The sequence below is a fragment of the Bubalus bubalis genome, chromosome 14 (assembly GCF_019923935.1).
Source record: "Bubalus bubalis isolate 160015118507 breed Murrah chromosome 14, NDDB_SH_1, whole genome shotgun sequence".
In the NCBI taxonomy this organism is placed as follows: domain Eukaryota; kingdom Metazoa; phylum Chordata; class Mammalia; order Artiodactyla; family Bovidae; genus Bubalus; species Bubalus bubalis.
In genome coordinates, this window is record NC_059170.1 from 73,962,207 (window position 1) to 73,976,478 (window position 14,272).

The 14,272-nt window shown below is 43.9% G+C and overlaps 1 protein-coding gene across 3 annotated transcripts in view; it reads right to left on the reverse strand.

Annotated features, from left to right (window-relative positions):
- The window catches only part of MACROD2 (mono-ADP ribosylhydrolase 2), a 2,318,987-nt gene that overhangs the window by 61,385 nt on the left and 2,243,330 nt on the right, over window positions 1–14,272 (reverse strand). The window lies entirely within an intron of this gene.

Below are 14,272 nucleotides of genomic sequence, written 5' to 3' on the forward strand. Positions count from 1 at the left end.
TGCAGGGGACACAGGTTCAATCCTGGTCCAGGAAGATCTCACGTGCAGTGGAACAACTAAGCCTGTGTGCCGCAACCACTGAAGCCCATGCCCCTGGGACCTGTGCTCCACAAGAGAAGCCACCGCAGTGAGGAGCCCATGACAAAGAGGAGCCCCTGCTTGCTGCAACTAGAGAAAGCCCATGCAAAGCAACAAAGACCCAGCGCAGCCAAAAAAAAAAGAAGTCCATATAAGTGTATTCAATTCAAAATGTATCAGCTATGATATGGCAGCGACGTCTTTATACTTCCTTTTCATTTCCTATAACCAGAAATGCATGTGTTTCTCCACAGGTGCAAAGATGATAAAGCATGTAGGTGATATGAAGTATCTGGCACAGTTTGTTCCCAAGAGCATTTCCATAGGCGCCACTATTTCTCTTGCACACCTTAAGCATCATCTCTGGTGACCTGAGAACGTGAATATGTTTTCCAGATCTCTGATGGTCAAAAGTCACTTGGCTGCTAAGAGCATGGGTTGTTGACAGCATGTTCCAGAATGAGGTGCCAAGACTGGGACAAGTTAGCCAGTATTTCTGATGTTGTGGTCCTCAAAAGGCAGGGATCACTGGCATTGAAACACCGGAATGTAAGTGAAGTGCTTCATAATTATAGGGGCAGGGGACCGGGCAGTTGTTCCCATGGACATTCTAGATCCATTTCAGAAGGACAGAGCATGCAGAGGAGAGACTTAAGTCAGCAAAACTAACAACTACTTTGGGGACTTGGGGGTCAGAGAAAAGGGAACACAAGCTCCCCACATTCTATGTGGTGTGTGAGAAAAGGGGTGGGGGGAGAGAAGGATGTAAAGGGAGGGGCTGCTTCAAAGATCTTGTGACCTTCGGTCCTTAGAGTCCATGCAGGGTAAGCTCGGCACCTGGGAGAGCCAGGCTCCCCCAGGGTGTCTCTGGGAGGAATTCTCTGCAGAGCCTGGGTCTTGCTGCAGGCGTATTCAGAGTGTTGAGTAACTGTGTGGGTGTGACTACAGTTAGGGTTGACTTCAGGGGCCTCTGTAAAAGCACAGAACTCTCCAAGGTGATTGGCTTGAAAGACATTTCAGTTATTTTGGATGTTGAAATCTTGGTTCATCCATTTTATAATCAACTAGGAGAAAAATGGGTTTTTGAGAATTAGCTGCACGTTCACACTGTATGCCTAAGTAATTTATTGGGTAGAGCAATTTCTTTAGTCCTGAGTTTCTAGAACTCTGTGGCAGCCACAAGCATGTACCTTGCAGATGCCCAGTTACAGAGAGTAGAGTAACTGACCAGTGGCTGGGCCCCGGTCCCTGGGCTCTGGAACCCGTCCCTGCGTTTGTTCCGGGGCCATGTTCCCGCAGGCTCTGTGCTCCCAGCCAATGACCGAGGGGACTAAGGCAGTTCTCTTCTTGGCCAAATTTGCCTCAAGGACTCCCAGATGCTTTGCCAAAGCTTCGTGCCACTGCACACCTCCTAACTTTCCTTCCCTGTCTGCTTCTCCCAGGGCTCACACTTACAGGTGGTCCCAGGGCTCTCCCAGCCTTCACCAGCCCCCTCCTCCTTTGCTCTCACACAGGCCATAGCCATTTTCCTTATGAAATCCTATATTAGCATCTGCTCCTAGGAAAACCCAGACTCATGTACTTGTGCTGCTCAGAATCACTGGAATCTGCTGTATTTCAACCTACGGTTCAACTCTGGACACTTAGGACTTTGTATCTACATCAGAAACAGCAGGTAGAAGCCAGTTTCAGCCAAATGTATGGCTAACTGGCTCATTCTAGGTGAGTGGTTACTGATTTGGCCTCACAAACTCTGACCACATGTAGAGGGTACCATTTCATCTCATTGGCAAATTCTGACAGAAACTTTAGCAGGCAGGTGTCACATCCCAAGTGCTGGGCCTCACCCCTCCACACCCCTCCACACCCCCCACTCAAGAGGGAACAGACTGCCAGAATCTGGATTCAGACACACTTCAGATTCCCAGGTCAAAGCCCTTCCAGTGACGCCAAACATTTCTGCTCTGCCCACACGGCCCCAGTGCGGGTCCAACCAAACCATCTTGTTTCCCATTCAGGGTAAGATACTCAAAGTGCCAAGTCTAATGGGTTCAGTTTGTTCCGGGAAACTCGTGAAGTGTTTGAAATGCATTTCTGCCATTTGAAAAGGACTGACTTAGTTTTGAAAAGAGAAAAATGACATTTGGAGAGAAAGGTCTGGCTTTGATAAGACCCTATACAACGATGTGTTGAGAGGGTACAGTACTAGTTTCCGGGTTCTCAAGCCTCTGTTCCCTCATCAGGCCACTTTTATTCCAGTTACTGATTTACCAGAATCCAAGGCATGACAAAGATGGATTCACAGGGGTCGAAATCTGATTGGGAGAAAGTGATGGTCAGGGGCTGCTAGTCTCTCCTCACCAAAGGTTGGGGGGCAGGTGGTAAGTGTCTCAACATGATTCTCATACCCCAAGCTCTTAAAAACCCCAAGAACCAAAACCCAGGAGCTGCACACCGGGTGATACAGAGTGAGCTGCCCATGAGGCCTTTTAGGAACCTCCCGGTGGTTGAACACACACTTTAAAGAGGCTGACGCCCAGAACAGTTTGCTAAAATAAGGTTGTGATATCATAGTGCTATTTCCCCCATTTTCTAGAACTGCTTTTATTGTTACAATATGGCTGGTACAAAATATAAATTCACGAGGGAAAATAGATAAAATGGGAGGAAGACAAAGGACCATTCTTTTATGTTCCGACCGCTGGTCGTGGCGGCTATCATCCCTGGCATATGCTGAGATAAGAAGTGAGTGCCAGTGGGTACAGAGTCTCCAGCACAAAATGTCACAAGATGCGGGTCTCATAGGAGCCCTTCAGGGCAGGGAGTCTGGAGGTCAGCTCTCTGCAGTGAGGCTGAGTGATGCTGCCTGGTCACCCACACGCATCGGGACCTACCAGCTCATCTGGTGCTCTTTCTTGTCTTTTTCTAAGGTGAGATTTTCATAATGGTTAATCATCTTAAATAAAGATGCCAATGATAATGTGGCTTATATTAAGCAAGGACCTCAACCCTGGCAACTTAAAATCAAGTACAGCAGAGGGAAAAATGGGACTTCTGCCATTTTAAGATTGATCCCACCAGGAATGACCTAGAAGGATTAAAAAGAGTTACTAGTGTGTCATAATTCCTTACAGTTACTGATTTGCTGGAATCCAAATGTCTATTTGTCCTCAATTCAGCACTTCTGAGAGGGTAGCTCCTTGGGGTTTTTGAGTTTCTCTACAGGGCGGGTGTTGGAGGGAATGATACAGAGTGAGGTGGGGGATGTTGTTTCCGTCTCCTGCTTGATAACATGTTTGAGCCCAGTGGTAACAACTGGAAGAAGTTCTAGGAAAGATGAAACCTCAGAACAAGGATCACAAATAAGGAAATGGAATTCACAATACTTTCTAAGTCTTTACATCTCCTAGCCAAGGGATTGTAATTTCCATGCTCCTGTGCTTCTATACAATACAGTTTCCCATGTTTCTGTACAAATGTACACCATGACTCTGATGGTCATGTTACTTAAGCTGCAGTTTATTATTTGGCTGAGTAAAAATAACATCTCAGGGAGCACACAGATCCACCCCAATGAATGCTTTGTTCCTTACTTTTGAAGACCCATCTTTGCCAGACTCTGGAGGTGTTTGCACGGCCCTGTCAAGTCTGCTTGGGGACAGAAGCAGCTGTGACAGATGTACTCTCATGACACAGCACCTCTGCCAGAAGCCAAGGGCTGCGGGGTGTTTTTCTTGATCAGCTGCATTCCTTTCATTAGGCCTCTTACTATCAAAGGTGTTGGCAGCTAAAGGAACACTACTGAACTTCTAATGGGGCGCACGTTGGGAGGATGAGAGGAGCTGGGTGTCTCTCTGGGTGGCCCCGTGGCTCCACATCGTGCTTGTAGCAACCAAGGCAGTAGATTAGCCAAGTCGGTACAGGGAGGATGGCAGTATTTGATCCCTGTTTCTGTAGTTTTCAGATTTCTCACTGCTCATCACAAAAAGGTGAGGATTTTGCTTGGCTTGGAGTATGGGCTTTTGGTCAGAACAATGATAACAATAATAATAACATAGAGAGTTGACTGTGTGTCTGGCACTACTGCTAGAACTTCATACATATGAAATCCTATGATCTTTATAAAACTATCCTCTGAGGTGGGTGCTATTTTTAGCCCCATTCCCAGATGGAGAAAGCAAGTCCAGGATAGATAACTTGTTCCTGGCTCATTAGAGAACAGCCTGCCTACAAGCTCAGGGAGTCAGGCTGCAGAATCAGGCTGGGATCTTTCATCACCCAGGGAGAGATATTCATACAGAGTTGCCAGGGCTTGAAGCAATTTCTTAAAAAAAATAAATCTCTAGGCTTTGATTTGACAAATGAAGGTCGGGACCACTGTGTGCAATTCTATACTCATGTTTTGAGAAAGAAGATTGGAAAATCTAGCTTGCTTAGAGGGACACAGCCAAGATGATGAAGGGTTTGGAAAGCTCATAAGACAAGGGGTATCTGGAATAAATACGAAACGAATCAAGTGGCTAACAATAGACACGGGTCGGGGAGTCTGCAAACTGCCTTCAAATACTCAAGGTGCTCTTGCCATATGGGCCAGACTCACTGTGGTTCCCCATGCAGGACAGATCTGGGAAGAGTGAGCAGAGGCCACAGGAAAGTCAAGTTCATTTATGAGCACCCAGAGTCAGCTGAGGATGGAAGGACCACTATTAAGGGCATGAGCTCCCATCAGATGCATCCTCTAGCAGAGGTTACAGCATCTTCTGGGAAGGAAGAGGGTCTCTGTGCCTCAGGGCAGGAGGTTAAACTGGGTGGCCTCCAGGGTCAATTCCAGCTGTAAGACTGACCGGAGGATGACTTCACCATTTCAGAAAGGAGTTAAGTTGAAATGCAGCAGACACCTCCTTGAGTATCATCGCTATCAGCCACAACCTCCTGGAGCAGTGTTGGGGCCCAGGACAAGCCAACCCCAAATGTGCCTCAAAGACACGTTGATTATTGTGAAGTTACTAAGAAATGGCCACTGCAAGAGGGTCACTATGACCCTCCTCTCTGTCTCCTTGAAAGCAGGAAATAAATCTCTCATATGAAAGGTATATTCCCTGCACCTTGCCAGACATAGGGGATTTCAGGCTGAGAAGCCTGTATAACAAATATTGTTACTTTTTTAATATCCCAAGGCCAACCTTTGTTTAATTCTCTACTAATTAAGCACCCAAATCTAAATTTCTTTGTCCTGTCAATTCCTCTCAAATGTGTTGTTTCTTTGTTTAAAAAAAAAAAACATAAAAGCTGCCTGCTTTGGCCATATCTTAGGCACTTTCTATGAGGTCTCTAAGCACACAAATTAAGATTTGTCTCTTTTTTTCCCAATTACTGTGTCCAGTGTCAATTTTATTATTAGTCTAGCCACGAGAATGTAAAATGGTAGAGGGAGGGGATTTTCTTCTCCCCAGCAGCAGCTTAGAGTGGAAATAAGGCTGGGCCACAACTCAGGCAACAAAAGTCAGGTCTTCTGCCTCCATGTGTGACCCTCAGAGGCACTGACTCTGCACACCCTTAATTTCTATAATTTCAAGATGGAGGAAGACGAATATCATCATTTTGGAAATTTCTGACATAGAGATGCTGGCCCCAAAGTTTTCTGAATAAGCATCAGTGTTTTGGAAAATGGGCTGGACCAAGGTTATCCCACCCCCAGCCCTCTGGCTAATGACAAAGCTGTTGTCTAAGCTGCTACAGAAGAGCATTTCTGCATATTTGCTGGACATCCTTGTACATCTCTGTATCTTGCTATAAAATGAAGGTCTTGCCAGTAATGTCTTTTCCTTTCTCTTGTTCTTACTTATTTTGTACCCATACAATCAGTTTCATGATCCAGAACTGTCCTCCTGGTCGGGATAGTCTAGTTTCTTGGACCTACTGTGTTCTAGGCAATTAATAAAATGCTTTACTGTAATTAAGTTTTCTTCTATACAAAACTAACATTTATGAAAAGCATCTATAAAAGACCAAGTTCCTATTTGTCCTACCTTCAGAAAACTCTTGTGAAAGAGCTTACGGATTTTTTTGTAAGTCCATTAAATGTTAGGTCCTATTTTGGAGACAACAGTAAGATCATTTAAGTGATCTTAAGTGTTTGCAAGCCTTACTCCACAATATAACACTGCTCAGAACACGCTTTTCCGTGTTTGCAAAGAAACTTCCCCCTAATTCCTGTTTGTCCTGTCCTCCATAGGTGAACCATATACATAAAATCTCCTGTATAAGCACATGTACCTAGCTATGCATCACTATTTAAAAAAAAAACAAAAACACAAAAACTAATTAGTTCGCTTGAGACTAAAAAAAAAAGTCATTCTAATCAAATGTTGGCATTAGTTCCTTCTATGTGAAAAAGATGCTAATGGATTTATAAAGAATGATTCCCTTTTACCCAAATCTTGGTGATGAGAAACAGATATGAGACCACAGTTAATCATCCCAGCACCCAGCACCTGAGACTTGGAGATCCCACATGAGTGCTCGGGGAACACGCGCATCTCAGGATTCAAGGAGGCGCCTCTCCTAACAGCCCACGAAAAATCTGTGCTTCACACACTTAGCTTAAGTGCTACTTCACTCCACTGCAGTAAAAGTCGAGTTTCATTTGGTCTCAAAAACTTGCTTTCTCCAAAGTATGAGGGAAAAGGGCTTGGGCTGTGGGGTCAACTGTGGTGGTACATGGGACTGTTTAGAAATAGAGGGGTTCAGCATCTCTCTGAGAAATGAAATATTTCCTGCCGTATCAATAAACAAGGATGTCACAACCATCAGTGATTCCAGCACCTCACTGTGAGTTCCTGAGCCCTAAGGGCACTCAGGGAGGAGAATACCTGCCATCCAACAGCCATCTGGCTGCAGCCACTCTATGGGGAGCCCAAGGGAGCTCAGGATGCGGGAAAAACACAGGACTGCCCAGAATAGCTGAGCTGCATATGAAAGAAATGGGTTCAGTGAGCCCAGATTCTTGTATCTTCCCACACATGGAAGAGTGCGAAATTCCTTAACTTGGGATATCTGATTTTTCTTTAATTAGCAATAATTTTTTGATGTTCAGACTACCTGCCCTTTGTTGCAAAACTTCTAGATAACCTGGCTCCTCCTCTCGCCTCCTTAGAGCAGTTCTCTCAGGGCTACTTGAGATGCTGTCTCCTGGGCTTGCCATCCTAAAAATGCCCACCAAATAAAACATAACTCTTAACTTTTAGGTTGTGAATACTTTTTTTTTAAGTCGACCAAAGGCAGGGTGCAAATCAGGATTGTGGTTAATTGATTTAGCCTTCATAGCAAATGCTTAGAACTACAAAGGTTTACCAGCCAATTTTCAACCACCAAACGATAAAGCATTGAATGAAACGGCTAAGAAATTTAGCAAACAAACTGTTAGCCATTTGGGAGTAACTTAAGGTCTACCCCAAAGCACTCCTTGATTGAAATCCATTAAAAGGAACCAAACTCTGACCTTGAGAAGATAGCTTAGATATCCCACCTATCCAATAATGGTCCACAATAGAGCTCCAAAGCCCTGGGGCCCTCATGAATATTCTGGGAACTAAACGCGCCAAAAGAAGGAGAGATAGGGAGGAAGAGAGAGGTCTTTGCTTCTAAATAATAGCGGCTCTCCTGTGGTTATGCCTAGCCTTCCAGGATCCCTTTTCAAGCTCTTTATTGAAATTGCTCAGGTCTTTAACTGATCTCCCGTGAGGCCTCAAAAGCCTTAAGCTAATTACATTTGGCTGAGATATGCTTGATGAGATGGGAAAAATATAAAGCTATTGAAAGGGTGAAAAAAAAAATCTCTAACCATCTGCTGGTGGTGTTGCTAACAGAACAATAGGTGAAGAGACACAGGGCAGCGAGCCAGAGTGGAAAAGGCACAGGATTTCTTTAATTACCGGGTCAGTGAGGCTGTTACTGCTTGGAATGTCGGGGAAGGCGGGGCAACCAGGCTTTAGAGGGCTAAGCAACTAGGCAGTGCTTAGTGAATAAACACAGCCAAACAGCAACACCAAGAAAGGGATGCATTTTCTGAGGCAGAAAGGGGAATTAGGTCAGCTTGGCTTAGCAAAGCACTTCTAGCTAAAAATCACAGGTACTTTGTGGAAAGGACAGAAAGAGGTGCTCCTAAAGGGGAAATAGGTTTCAGCCCAACCTCTGTGCTTCTTTCCAGGTTATCTGTGATCCTCAGAGGCAGTTTCTGACTCAGCCATGGCAAAGTGCGTTCTCTTTCGATGCTCTGAGCCAGACAGTTGCTTCTGTTATACTTGGCAATCCAGGTGAGCAGCCTGTGTTGAGCTTTCAAATCAATGCCCCAGGTGTTGATTCAATATGGCAACAGCTTATGTGCATTGCTCTAAAAGCCCTGTTCTGTTTTTTTTTCTCCTTTAATTTTTTTTAAAAAATAACTAATCCCTTCAAATTCAGCTGAGAAAATGTTAGATCTTGGAAGACAAACTGACTTAAATCAGAAAGGGGACTGCTAAATCAAAGTTTATTTTTACCTGTGTCTTTGTGCAGTAATGCCCGAAGTTGAACAGCAGTTTCTACCCCAAACCCTATTTTTGTTCTTTTCTTCTTCAGACTTTACAGAGGGAATGCATGTTCTGTTATGTCTTGATTCTGTGTCTGAAGGTGGGTGAAACTACGAAACTAATAGCAACATGTTTTTATTTTCTTCATTATTTTCTTTTCATCAGACCCAGGAAAGGATGACCCCTTTAGTAGGGAACCCATTTTTCAGATGCACACAACTCAAATGTATTCTCAGGATGCTCTTGGAGTGCCCCCATCTGCTGCCTAATAGTCCTCTCCTGCACCTTGCTAGCCTAGGCACACAGTCTCTATGTTCCCTCTGCCACATTGCCTCCCAGATCTGCCCTGTGGGAGGGATGTTTTGTGTCAGTGACAAGAAAGAGGGCACAAATGGGAAGAAAGGAGCTGATCTCAGACCAACAGGGGTTTGACTTGAGAAGAGGTCTCATCCATCCAGTCTCCCAGCTGCAGGTCTGGGAGTCCAGGATGATGCAAAGAGACCCTCTCCTCTCTCAGAGCCTGATGTGAGACAGCTGGTCTAGATAATGAACAAGAGCTTTGCCAGTTCTCAAAATATGGTCCCTGGACCAACAGCATCAACATCGGTTGGAAACTTGTTAAAAATGCAAACTCTTGCCTGCTTGTCATCACAGATCCTCTGAATCCAAACTTGAGGTATAGGGTCCAGCAATCCATTCTTTTACAAAGCATTCAGATGAGCTGGATCTACTGAGGAGTATATTCTCTATCTATCCATCTATGTCTGTCTCTACCCACCATCCTATCATCCTTCATCCATCCATCCAATCATCTACTGTCATGTTTAAACCCCCCACCCTCCAATAAAAAATAAGGCAGAGGGAAAGGTTTAATGGGTTTTTCAAAAATAATTGTCTAAATTTGGATAGGAAGTACAGGAGTAGTGGTTGTTAGGGAAATAAAATAGAACTAGTCTTGTTCAGGCTTCAGAGGCAAAAGAGCAGAGCAGGCCTCTGACCTTGCTTCTGACTTAACCTGGATCTGCCCTGACCACTGCTGTGGGTGTCACCACACCTGCTTTGAGGGTCAGGTTCAGTTCAGTTCAGTTGCTCAGTCATATCTGACTCTTTGCGACCCCATGGACTGCAGCATGCAAGGCCTCCCTGTCCATCACCAGCTCCCGGAGCTTACTCAAACTCATGTCCATCGAGTCAGTGATGGCATCCAACCATCTCATCCTCTGTCGTCCCCGTCTCCTCCTGCCTTCAATCTCTCCCAGAAGCAGGGTCTTTTCAAATGACTCAGTTCTTCGCATCAGGTGGCCAAAGTATTGGGGTTTTAGCTTCAGCATCAGTCCTTCCAATGAATATCCAGGACTGATTTCCTTTAGCATGGACTGGTTAGATCTCCTTGCTCTCCAAGGGACTCTCAAGAGTCTTCTCCAACACCATAGTTCAAAAGCATCAATTCTTCAGTTCTCAGCTTTCTCTATAGTCCAATTCTCACATCCATACGTGACTACTGGAAAAACCATAGCTTTGACTAGATGGACTTTTGTTGGCAAAGTAATGGCTCTGCTTTTTAATATGCTGTCTAGGTTTGTCATAACTGTTCTTTCAAGGAGCAAGTGTCTTTTAATTTCATGGCTGCAATCACCATCTGCAGTGATTTGGGAGCCCCCCAAAATAAAGTCTGTCACTGTTTCCACTCTTTCCCCATCTATTTGCCATGAAGTGATGGGACCGGATGCCATGATCTTAGTTTTCTGAATGTTGAGCTTAAAGCCAACTTTTTCACTCTCCTCTTTCACTTTCATCAAGAGGCTCTTTAGTTTTTCTTCGCTTTCTACAATAAAGGTGGTGTCATCTGCATATCTGAGGTTATTGGTATTTCTCCCAGCAATCTTGATTCCAGCTTGTGCTTCATCCAGCCTGGCATTTTGCATGATATACTCTACATATAAGTTAAATAAGCACGGTGACAATATACAGCCTTGACGTACTCCTTTCCCAATTTTGAACCAGTCTGTTCTTCCATGTCTAGTTCTGACTGTTGCTTCTTGACCTGCACACAGATTTCTCAGGAGGCAGGTCAGGTGGTCAGGTATTCCCATCTCTTTAAAAATTTTCTTCAGTTTGTTGTGATCCACACAGTCAAAGGCTTTGGCATAGTCAATAAAGCAGAAATAGATGTTTTTCTGCAACTCTCTTGCTTTTTCCATGATCCAACAGATGTTGGCAATTTGATCTCTGGTTTACTCTGCCTTCTCTAAATCCAGCTTGAACATCTGGAAGTTCACAGATCAAGTATTGTTGAAGCCTAGCTTGGAGAATTTTGAGCATTACTTTGCTAGCATGTGAGATGAATGCAATTGTGCAGTAGTTTGAGCATTCTTTGGCATGGCCTTTCTTTGGGACTGGAATGAAAACAAATGTTTTCCAGTCCTGTGGCCATTGCTGAGTTTTCCAAATTTGCTGGCATATTGAGTGCAGCACTTTCATAGCATCATCTTTTAGGATTTGAATTAGCTCAACTGGAATTCCATCACCTCCACTAGCTGTGTTTGTAGTGATACTTCCAAGACCCACTTGACTTCACATTCCATGATGTCTGTCTTTAGATGAGTGATCACACCATTGTGATTATCTGGGTTGTGAAGATCTTTTTTGTATAGTTCTTCTGTGTATTCTTACCACCTCTTCTTAGCATCTTCTGCTTCTCAGGTCCATACCATTTCTGTCCTTTATCGAGCCCGTCTTTGCATGCAAAGTTCCCTTAGTATCTCTAATTTTCTTGAAGAGATCTCTAGTCTTTCCCATTCCATTGTTTTCCTCTATTTCTTTGCATGGATCACTGAGGAAGGCTTTCTTATCTCTCCTTGCTATTCTTTGGAACTCTGCATTCAAATGGGTGTATCTTTACTTTTCTCCTTTGCCTTTTGTGTCTTTTCTTTCCTCAGCTGTTTGTAAGGCCTCCTCAGACAGCCATTTTTCTTTTATTTATTTATTTTTTTCCATTTTTCTTTTTTGCATTACTTTTCCATGGGGATGGTCTTGATCCCTGCCTCCTGTAAAATGTCACAAACCTCTGTCCATAGTTCTTCAGGCACTCTATCAGATCTAAGTCCCTTAAATCTATTTGTCACTTCCACTGTATAATCATAAGGGATTTGATTTAGGTCATACCTGAATGGTCTGGTGGTTTTCCCTACTTTCTTCAATTTAAGTCTGAATTTGGCAATAAGGAGTTCATGATCTGAGCCACAGTCAGCTCCCAGTCTTGCTTTTGCTGACTTTAAAGAGCTTCTCCATCCTTGGCTGCAAAGAATATAATCAATCTTACTTCGGTTTTGACCATCTGGTGATGTCCATGCATAGAGTCTTCTCTTGTGTTGTTGGAAGAGGCTGTTTGTGATGACCAGTGCATCCTCTCGCAAAACTCTCTTAGCCTTTGACCTGCTTCGTTTTGTATTCCAAGGCTAAATTTGCCTGTTACTCCAGTTATCTCTTGACTTCCTACCTTTGCATTCCAATCCCCTAATGAAAAGAACATCTTTTTTGGGTGTTAGTTCGAAAAGGTCTTCTAGGTCTTCACAGAACCATTCAACTTCAGCTTCTTCAGCGTTACTGGTTGGGGCATAGACTCGGATTACTGTGATATTGAATGGTTTGTCTTGGAAATGAACAGAGATCCTTCTGTCATTTTTGGGATTGCATCGAAGTACTGCATTTTGGACTCTTTTGTTGAATATGATGGCTACTCCATTTCTTCTAACAGATTCTTAGAGTCCAGGAGTCTCCTTTGGAGATGTGGGTTTGTGATGGCCCGCTGCAGGGTTGGGGGCACTGAGTGCAGCAGTGCCTCCATAGGACCTGTTGAAGGAGGTCCTCTTTATCTTCATTACCTCCACCATAGTTTGGCCTCAGGTCAAACAACAGAGAGGGAACAGAGCCCCGCCCATCAACAGAAAATTGGATTAAAGATTTACTGAGCATGGCCCTGCCCATCAGAACAAGACCCAGTTTCCTCTTCAGACAGTCTCTCCCATCAGGAAGCTTCCATAAGCCTCTTATCCTTCTCCAGCAGAAGGCAGACAGAATGAAAGCCACAATCACAGAAAACTAACCAATCTGATTACATGGACCACAGCCTTGTCTTGCTCAGTGAAACTATGAGCCATGCCCTGTGGGGCCACCCTAGACATACGGGTCATGGCAGAGAGTTCTGACAAAACGTGGTCCACTGGAGAAGGGAATGGCAAACCACTTCAGTATTCTTGCCTTGAGAACCCCATGAACAGTACGAAAAGGCAAAAAGATAGGACACTGAAAGATGAACTCCCCAGGTCGGTAGGTGCCCAATATGCTACTGGAGATCTGTGGAGAAATAACTCCAGAACGAATGAAGGGATGGAGCCAAAGCAAAAACAACACCCAGTTGTGGATGTGACTGGTGATGGAAGTAAAGTCCGATGCTGTAAAGAACAATATTGCATAGGAACTTGGAATGTTAGGTCCAGGAATCAAGGCAAATTGGAAGAAGTGGTCAAACAGGAGATGGCAAGAGTGAATGTGGACACTTTAGGAATCAGCGATCTAAAATGAACTGAAATTAATTTAGTAAATTCAGATGACCATTATATCTACTACTGTGAGTGTCAGGAGAGAAACATGATAGATAGGAAGTGGATCTTGGAATTTGTTAAGTTCCTAGAGGAGGTCTGGCCAACCACTCCCAGGACTTAGCAACATTCCAAGATTTACAGAACAAAATAGCATTAACCAGAAACCAGAGCTGTACTTAGCTCACATATTGGTGATGATATCAGGTTGCATCCTGGGATTATAGGTGGGAACCCTGAACTGCGTCTTTGAAGTCTCACCCACAGACTGGACGTCCTGCCTGGGACCTTTTCCCGATTGGGACGCCACACGTGCTGTGACATGGGACTTCCCAGTGCTATATTAAGTCTGGATGTTGGTCAAAACCCAATTTGGTGATGTATCTTCTGCTCTATTTCTCTTTTCTTTTAATGTTAGTATATTGAAAGTAAGCTAGATAATGCTCTAACAAATATTTGTATTATTTATTTGTATATAATGAGTGACTTATTTTGTTAACCAATCCTTTGAACCTGAGAGGAAAGTGAAAATTTCCAGCAAAACAGTGGAGCCATTCAAAATGTGGTCCACAAACCAGCAGCATCACCATCATGAGGAGATTGACAGAAGTTTAGATCACAGATTAGACAGATTTAGACAGAAGTTTAGATTCAGGTGTAGACCTGCTACACTTGAATCTCCTGGAGCAGAGGCCAGAAATCCGTTTTTTTAACAAACACTCTACTTTTCGTACACACCTAAGTTTTGAGAGTCATTATGTTTGAACAGGGTTTGCTATCAGCTTGGCTTTAAACGATTAGAAACTATTAGGGTCAAGGAGTTCTCTGTTCGCGTTTTGTGATATCAGTCAGGGAGAGCCCAACTGGAAGTTCTGTTGGACATGAACTTTACATCTCCTTCATTTCCAGAAAGCATTAGTCAGGTATTTACTTTATTATTTTTCCCAAGTCAGAAAATAGAAAACAGCCTTTTTTCCTCCTTCTGTCCTTTTCCTTTTCTCCCTCCCTTCTTCTTCTCTGATT